General features: G+C 39.8%; 1 long non-coding RNA gene across 1 annotated transcript; it reads right to left on the bottom strand.

Annotated features, from left to right (window-relative positions):
- Positions 1 to 294: 294 nt before the first annotated feature.
- On the bottom strand, positions 295 to 3,810 carry LOC116314132. Its single transcript, XR_004199004.2, has 5 exons — positions 3,138 to 3,810; positions 2,287 to 2,354; positions 971 to 1,094; positions 610 to 700; positions 295 to 516 (listed from the first exon to the last, which is right to left on the bottom strand). It is a non-coding gene; the product is annotated as an uncharacterized LOC116314132 (long non-coding RNA).
- Positions 3,811 to 9,563: the final 5,753 nt, after the last annotated feature.

Genomic DNA, 9,563 nt, shown 5'->3' with positions numbered 1-9,563 from the left:
GTCGGTGCTTCTTTAGTTATGCAGTTGCTGCTTAGTTATCATGCTGCTGTTCCTTCATGCACAAGATTTATTGTTATCACTGCTAGCTAAGTTTGACCTCCAAACTACAAGAAGGAATCATCTTTAACGACAATTTACGAGACGAAGACGACCACCAGCTCCTTATTCCTTCTGGTCGTGGTGATGATTTGTTATCTTGATGATGATGATTATTATTAAAAAAAAAAAACAACAAAAAAAAAGGAAAAAACAAAAAAAAAAAAAAAAAAAAAAAAAAAAAAAAGAACATAATACAAGCTTCTTCTTGGAGTCAGTTTGTTAAAAGTTTTATTCGAGCAGGTACCAAACTCTGTCAGCATTCCTGCACTAAATACTTCAAGAAGCAACAGAGACTTCTGGTGCCAACATTTTGAAGAAAGAAGCAAACCAAACCAGTGAAGATGAAAACTGCAGGATGCTTGTGTCTCGTTGTTAGACGTGTTGACACGAAACGCTCCCCAGGTCCAGGTACGACGGCTGCAGGTTTTTAAAAGAGATTTAAGTGTTACCACCGTATGGAGCTGCGACCACAAAAATTAAGTTCTCTGCACTCATCCAGTGCACACCTACCCTACAGATAGGTAGACTTGAATCTGACTGCAGCAGGTTCAAGTCTACGCAGACAGGGAAGGCTTTTATTTTGAAATCCACAATGCAGTAACTGTAAAAGAAAAAAAGAATAATAAGCTGAAGGATATAAAAGCATGCTTTATAAACATTGACGAGCTTATTCAAAATGGCAATATAAACATCAGTGACATTATCAGGATCAGTTGTAAATATTAACAGTTTAAATATACCAGTTCAATGTTACAACTTTTCCACAACTACAAAAATAGTCCCTGAGAGCAGTGTGGGGCTGATCTTTGAAAAATAGTCACAAGTTTCCCAGTAAAACTGGAAACGTACTTTTGCTTTAAATTGTGCTCACTTTTTATGTTATGCGTTGTATTTGTTGTAAACTTTGCTTCCATGGTGGCCAGGTCTCTCCTGGAAAGGACGTTTAAATCTCGATGAGGCTTTCACCTGGATCCATCAACCCAAGATGCGAAACACTGCAATTATAAGAACACACCCATAAGTGATGACATCCAGGAAGTGGTTTTTTGTTGCGGTTTTTTTTTTTTAAATTACTGTAATTTTAATGTGCTACGAATTTAATTTAACTGATTTAAGATGTCACTGCTTTTTACTGAAAGTTTTTAGTCTTTTTTGTGTACAAATAAATTCCTGCAAAAGGCTCAAACACACAGATCTGTTCATCACAGCATGACCAATAGTGAGCCTTTAAAATACACTAATTACAGAGTGCACACAGTCTACCATGGGTACAGTGAGTCACAGGCTCCCAGGTGGTGTGTGTTTTGGTTGAAAAGCTGCTGCGGCGGCACACTTCTGGATCATCTCAACACTTAAACATTTTTTGTAATCAGTGTGTGATCATATGGAACTTTGCAGGAGTGCTGGGTTTTTTCCACCTTTTAACTAGCCAGTACTCAGACATTTTTTCGTTGTGTCTGTCCCAAATTACAGATCCTGATTCTCGTTGATGGTGAGAGACACCAGTGAAATGTTCAGGCTTTTATCTTTAATAGTTTCTCAGATATTCGTGTTGGAGCATTGCCTCAGATTTCAATGTGTGAAAAACTGGAAGTGTATCAACAGACAACTTTTCAAAATAATCTATCTTGAAAACTATTTGATATATGAAGCCAAAATTTCACAGCAATCATTATAATTGTACAAACTTATTTGTGCAAATCGATGGTCAAGCAGAAGGCTTGGTTGATTTGAAATTAAATGACCCCCTCTGTCCAATTGAGGCCATTCCCCCTGCCCCACAGAAGCAAGACTTTATCACTGTGTTCTCTGACAGTGGTTATCATACCCGTGCATGGCAGAATACGCATTTAAAGATGAAAAATACAGAAACAATGCATCAAAGTGCATTCTTCCAAGATTAATGCATTCACGTGTGTTGAATCCCTGTAAAACTCCACATCAAAGACGGCTCTTACTGACCGTGTAGCTGGTCAAATTAGGAAAAGCATGAAGTAAGCAGCTCTGCAGTGCATCTATAGCAGTTAACTAAACTGTGTGGCCCAAACACAACATGCTTACTGCTGCTGATGTGGACAAAAAAACAGCTGGGATTATTCTCCCTGTTCTGTTCTTATGTTACAACATCTGCTTGCTGTGATTTTTTTTTTTTTGTTCACACATCATTTTATGAATAAAATAGCTCACCTGTCTCCCCTCCACTCCTCAATAGTTCCTCCCCATGCACAGTGGAGTTTTTCACTCTCAAACAGTCACTGAAATTACAAGTTGAGGGGAAGATAAACGAGCGTCTCCATAAACGCACAGTTGCATGAAGCTCTGATTTAAAATTCAGACCAACAGAAACACTATTCTTCTGGTTGCTTTCATTTTGAGAGGAGAGAAAAACATGAAGAGTAAAATATTGAAATAACATTTGAACCAAATAAGTCACTTCCTGCCACTGGAACTGCCTGCAGTCACAACTGTTAGAAATCCCACAGTTCACCTGTAAATTTACAGGTCAAATAAACTGCCACAAGCTCCCAGAACTGCTGTTTACAGATGTTACTGCATTTGTGAAATACAGCCTGATTACTGTAAAATAATACTGACATCACATCCTTGATACCACTTTACAGCCACAAGACCTTATCAAAGCAACACTAACTAAACTATATAGAGGAATACCCAGAATCCCAGTCACACACTCTCACACACACCTTTTGACTAGGTTGTTTCTGTACACATTAGCACATGCTGTTTTTGTTTTTACAAAAACAAAATATGCAAGAAGGGTGGAATGACGGTTGAATGAGCAGAATGCCAGAAAAATCTATTCAAATTCTGTTGAATTTTCCAGGGATGTACTTAAAAATGTAAAATCTGCCAATAGACTACAGTTGCAATATCACAACTATTTCACAACATACTGACTCAAACGACACATCACCAACAAAAGGAGTTGGTATCCACGGCAGAAAAATATTGATCTTTAAAGATGAGTAACAGGCAACAGGAAAGAAGCATGTTACCCTATTTTAAGGGGGTCGGCTTACCTTATTTAAAGAGATCACATCGAGTTTTCTGGGATGCAAACATGCTAATCACCCTGTCATTGAAGTCAAACGACACCAAGTGCTGTGCTTTCTCAAAGCGAGCCTGTGACTGCTCCATCATCATGTCACAGCACTGTGCTGCTACTGAGGCCGTAAGCCCGCCGCACTCTGCGCGGCCTTGATGCAACTTCAGCTGCGTCTGGTTGTGGTTCTCCTGTCTGGTTCTGAGAGGCTCCTGGTCCGTTTTTGAAGAATGTATTATAAAATATCAACATGCATGAGGGCAGAATATGTGACTTGTGCTTCATTTGTGTTTCCTAATTTGTCAGATAAATGCTTCAAATCCACAATTCCTTGTTGAATTCAAGCTGTCTCCTCCAAAAAGGAGGCGTGGGAAACAGTAAAGTGAATTCCTACTTGCCGTTAGCTAGTCCTTTAGTTGAAACCACATAACACAAAAATTACGATTCTGTCGTTTGTGTTATTTGAACATCGTTTGGATGATGAGCTACCAGTCTCTTAACCTTTTCCTCCAAAGACAGAAGAAAATATTCGACTAAGTAAATTCTCCACTTCGGTCATGCTAATGCTCCCCGCTGCCGCCATATTGATTTCACCTTCGACACTCCCTCCCTTCTCTCGTTCGCCAAAATTCCCGCCTCTGGGCTGAACAACAAATCAAGGGGGCGTGACCTGACGCCTGTCACTCACTACTCTATGAAGATGAATGGTTGATGATGAATAAGCCAATGTAGCTAAAGCCTGTGTTTTTCTTTTTTCTTCTTCTTCTTTTGACTATTTGGTGTTGTTGCTGCATTTCGTTACACCAGCGTTTAAGTAATCTCTTTTAAGATTATTTTTAATTTATATAAATATATATTTATTTATTATTGAAAAGGATAGGAGGTCGTCTTATTTATACCAGCCGTCCCTGCCTGCATGTGTGGAGAGCAGGGTGAACGGTGCTAACAGACAGCGGTTTGGTGAAGTGTTCCTGCGCCTGTGCAGTTTCTGTCTTGCTGCCTCGTGGCCTAAACATCACAGTCATCTAGTGTAGACTTTTGGCTTTGTCCCTTGCGCACAGAGATTTCTTCCAATAATCTGAATATTTTGATGTTATTGTAATATAGATGATGAAATATTCAAAGTCTTCTCATAGTGATAAAAACATGATTCTGAATTCGTTCTAATATTTTTAGAGGCAGTTCTTGCAGATGGTGAACCTCTTTCCATTTTAGCTTGATGCTCTTTTTATACTCAGTCTTGTTTCTAAACCTAATTAGACTTGAGCTATTATTTTTCACAAAATATTGAATTTCTAATTTTAAACATATGTTTTCTATGCTCTCTTGTGAATAAAAAATGGCTTTATGATATTCACAGTTGCATTCTGTATTTATTTATAAATTACGCAGCTTCACAATTGTTTTGAACCTGAGGTTGTGCCCTGCCAAGAACACACGAGGCCGCTTTGAACACCTTAAACTGACACAGACCTTTTTCTGTTAATAATTAGAGTTTTATTTATTTATTTTTCGCAGCCATTACTGAAAATTGCTTTCCAGGGGAAGAATATTTTTTCTTTACATCTTCAAATCATCATCTTGTTATGAGAGGCCTCATTAGCCTAATGATGGAAACAAAGAGCAAAGGCATGATACTTTCAAGGATATTGAAAACCTCTTCAAAGCTGTCTTCTAAACCTTGCCCTACAGAACAAATGTGCTCACGTGGGATAATAAAGTCAGGTCCATTAAATTGAATACCAAAGAGCGCTGTTATGAAGTACAGCTGCTAACCTGTTTTAATGCAAATGTGCAGATTGAGATTTGAGCATCTTTTTGATTGAGTTTGTAATTGCTTGTTCCACCTCATTGGCTTTACCTGATTTAATAATCCATTATAACAATATGCCTCATAAACATTAGAAGGGGAAGTTGGTAGTTGATAGTCAGATGTGGCTTTTCTCAAGTGTCCACTTACTCATTCTCTGTTTGAGGTGCGCACATGGTACCTCTGGGGCTTTCCTCACTCGGTGATGACCCCACTGACGACCGTGTTGTCTGAACTGAACTGCTGTGAACATCTGCGCCGGCTGCCGCAGCTCTTTCATGTAAGATAGCTTGAATGTGATGCTTCTGTGCTAACGCCAAGGAAACCTGCTCTCAGGCCAACTAGCTAGTAGTAGTAGTGGCCATCACTTCTATCCCACTTATGCCCCACTGGATTTGTTGTTAGTCCACTAATAATATGGTGCCAGCAGCTTTTCTTAAAGCTGCACTATTAATGACTGTTTTTACATTAGAAGCTACAAAGTCTCTTACTGCATCGCTAAAGGGGATGATGTGGATGATGATTGTCCTCCTTCAGCCGGTCCCTTTAAGGGTCACCACAACAGATCATCTGCCTCCATCTCACCCTATTCCTACCAACCTCTTCAGTCACACCACCACCTCTACATGTCCTCCTTCACTACATCCATGAACCTCCTTTCTAGTCTTCCTCTTTTCCTCCTGTCTGCCAGCTCTATATTCAGCATCAGTATATCCACTGTACATCCTCTGCACACGTCCAAAACCGTCTCACACTTTCTTCTCTAACATTGTCTCCTAGTCGTTCACCCTGAGCTGTACTCACTTCTGACCCTGTTCATTTTGGTCACTCCTAACAAAACTCTGAGCATCTTCACCTCCTGTCTTTTGCTCAGCACCGCCGCCTCCAAACCATCCATCATAGCACGTCTCAGTAACATATTGTAAGCCTTCCCTTTCACTCTTGCTTGTATCCTGTCACAAATCAACCTTGACACTCTTCTTCACCTTTCTTGTGTAATGTTTGTTGCTTTCATATTGTTGGTTCCGGGTATTTAAAGTCGTCCACCTTGACTATAAATTGTGCATAACTTTAGGGCTTAAAATCCTCCTGAAAACTGAGGAAAAAACTTTTTTTTGTGAGGTCACCCCCTTTCTATAATTTTAATGGGATTCACAGGAACTGAAAATCGTTTGGAGCCTTAAGTGGCCACTCCAAAATTTGCCATTTCTGACACCTCGGTGTTAAGTACATTTTCAATCTCAGGTTGTTGCTTGCTAAAGAAATTTCAGTGTTGTGTTTATGGGCTCATTTGATGCCTCCAAGTCAACAAAAAGGAACAAACCTACAGAGAATTATCACCCATCTCACAGACATCTCCTAGACGGGGGATAATTCACAGTCAAAGTTAACAATACTGAGTAAGCTGCAGCCACACATTTACAGATATTTTCTGCAGGAATGAGTAGAGACCAAAGTAGCTGACAAAAGCACATTTTAACCACTGATATTAGCATTTCTGCTGCTCACTGGACGTTATGAAGTAGCAGATGGACGTAGAGAATCTAGATCCTGCTAAGGTCAGTCCAGTGCTACTCTGAATGTGAAAACACTCAGTACTGGCAGAAAATGTTTCAAACCAGTCAATTCTTTCAGGAAATTACACACCTTCAAGACCAGAAGGCATGTCACGCCACTGACCGCTTTCTCCTGTGGCACTTGTCAGACTTATCTCTGGCAGCGAGAGATAAAGTCTGCAGGTTCATCCAGACAACCCACAGACGGCATTGACACAGCTTCATCATCTCAGGAACACACACACACACACACACACACACACACACACACACACACACACACACACACACACACACACACACACACACACACACACACACACACACACACACACACACACACACACACACACACACACACACACACACACACACACACACACACAGGTTTGCATTGTTGTCTACAAAAGGCAATTTCAGCCGAGGTAGCCAGGGTGCTAAAGGGTGCACAACTCTTTGCTGGCAAATGTCATACGGGCAAGTTGATTCTGCTCATTCGTGTGAATCATTAATGAAATGAAGGTCTGTGGAGGGGAGGGGTGCACAGCTTCACACTTTAGCTGCAGTTTTAACTTTCCTCCCAAATCCTCTCTTTTTGCTGATTTCATCCAGACTGGTTGGTTTAGTTTAACATCTCTCAAGGCACAACATGAACTTTAGATATGTCTGCTATCACAGCTTGTTCCGTGACCCACGATTATTCAGATTTATGTAAAAGAGAACGTGAGATGTTTTATCCAAGGAGTATTTGCATTAAAAGCCTTATGGGCTAATCACCACTTCTTAAATAGTGGATGTGAGCGATTAAGAGGGGAGATTCTTATACTCGATACTATCTCTGCAACTTTATTTAGTATTTTCGTCCGAGGAGTTCTGACAAATGTCCTTAGGAATCATTATCAAATATAAAGGAACACCATGTGTCTGCTGAGAACTCAAATGGTAATAGGTACTCCATGTGTTAGCGAAGGCCTTTAAAAACAAACAGTTTTGAGTAAATTAGATTATGGACCCAAGACACACAGACAACAGACTGCTCAGCCTTAATTCCTTTAGACCTTAGTGCAGTGGTTCAGATTTGAGCATGAAATTTTAATGGACTCACTTAAGCACTAAGGTGGGTATCTGGCTCGGTGCAGTGCTGTCTCAGATCCCATCTTTCTAATAGGCCGCTGATAATTTATCCTGTGGAGTCACACGCTTCCTAAATTGTCCCAGAGAGCTCCGTCTCACGTTGTGTTGTTTTGTCCCGGTGCGAACTCCCACACGGCAATAAAACAGATTAATTATATTTATATTGTTTTATATATATAGTATATAAGTATATCCATACCTGAAGACAACATCTGAATATTTTTGACCTTTAGTTTTGGCTGTGTGTTGTGATCACTGAAGATATAAAGGTCATATCAAATAAATGTAATGGTGACCATTTGTTTCTTTAGAGTAGGGCTATGACCCCTTATTTATGTAGTATTAGCAATTGCACCAAGTCCATTTCGTCACTGTTTTACACTTTAATTTGAACTTTTCTAACACCCATGGCTGACTTCCATTACACTTTTATTGACTTGGACCCCACAAGGGGGAATTGTATTTGGACTTCTCAGAGTATAAAACTTAAAATAATGACAAAATACACAGAAATGCTTCAGCTGAGGATGTTGGAGACAAGAATTGTGTGCTTTCAAAGGTTATTTCTTGTGCCATTGAACAGTTTGGAAAAGGCAAGACAGACAGAGGGTGGCTGGCATATAACAAATCTCCCAGGGGAAAATTTTGAATTTAGAGCAGCATGAGTTCAGGGTTGCGTCTTAGCCAAGAGACTCAGCAAGACGCCACTTAATCCATCTCTGCTGACAAACACCTATCAATAATGAAAGTGCCGGAAAATGGAGTGGGTGATTCCTTTCGTCAACTGCCAGATGATCGAGACATTTGACTTAAGCAGGAAAATGGAGCGCGACACTTGTCTACATGCAATAAATGCATTTCCAGACTCTACGGGTGATTTGAAAGTCAGCTCACCTTTTGTAGAGGAATGTATTCTTCACATAAGCATTAGCTCAGCATCTGTCACTTTAAGTTTGTGGAGTCTGAATGCTTGTTTATTATCACTGTAATAACCCACTCCACCCAGCTTTCCTTTCGGCCTCTTGTGTGGCAGGTCTCATCTGCAGGCATTGGAGAGGTGGTGTGGCTTGTTTCCAATCAGTAACATTGGTAACACCTGAGTGCTCAGCGTGTCAGTGCTCTATAAAAGCTCTCAGAGCTCAGCTGCTGGGTGGCTTTCCTTCCTCAGACAACCCATTGAATTTTGTTTTAGTGTTCAGTGTTTTAATTTTGAAAAACACATCCACATAAAAAAGACCCAATGTTGAATCCTGTGAAAAACATGCAAAAGCAACAGATGGCAATATAAAACTAACTGTACAGAAATGTCATTCTAACAAAAAAACAACACGACACACAGTCTGACATCAGAAAAGGAAATGACAGTGCACATGTTTGACATTAAAAGGCAATTGCACAATTTTCTTGTCCACATATAAATGCAGAGATGAAGTTTCTGAAAATGTTCAGCTCTAGAAGGACCTCTTAAAAAATTCATTTTCAGTGACCTAAAGCACCAATTACAGTGTCTTTTTCCCTCATATTTGTTGCACTTAATTGCTATCTAAACCTGCCTGGCCCTGTATGAAAAAGTAGTTGCCCCCTAAACCTAATAACTCGTTGTGTCACTCTTGGCAGCAAGAACTGCAATCAAGCGTTTGTGATAACAATGAGGCTTTCACATCACTATGGAGGAACTTTGGCCCAGTCTTCTTTTCAGAATTGTTTAAATTCAGCCACACTTGAGTGTTCGTCCAGAAAGAATGGGCTGTTTAAAGTAAAAAGTCAGTAAGTTAGCAAAAGTGTATTCATATAGCACTTTTCACAGACATATGTCACAAAGTGCCTCAGAAGAAAGGTAACAAAACATAATACAGTCATAAATACATCATAAAAACCCTGGTTTAATTAAAAGCTTTTTGAA

This window comes from Oreochromis aureus, linkage group 19 (genome assembly GCF_013358895.1).
Source record: "Oreochromis aureus strain Israel breed Guangdong linkage group 19, ZZ_aureus, whole genome shotgun sequence".
Classification (NCBI taxonomy): domain Eukaryota; kingdom Metazoa; phylum Chordata; class Actinopteri; order Cichliformes; family Cichlidae; genus Oreochromis; species Oreochromis aureus.
This window is presented reverse-complemented; position numbering and strand designations above follow the sequence as displayed.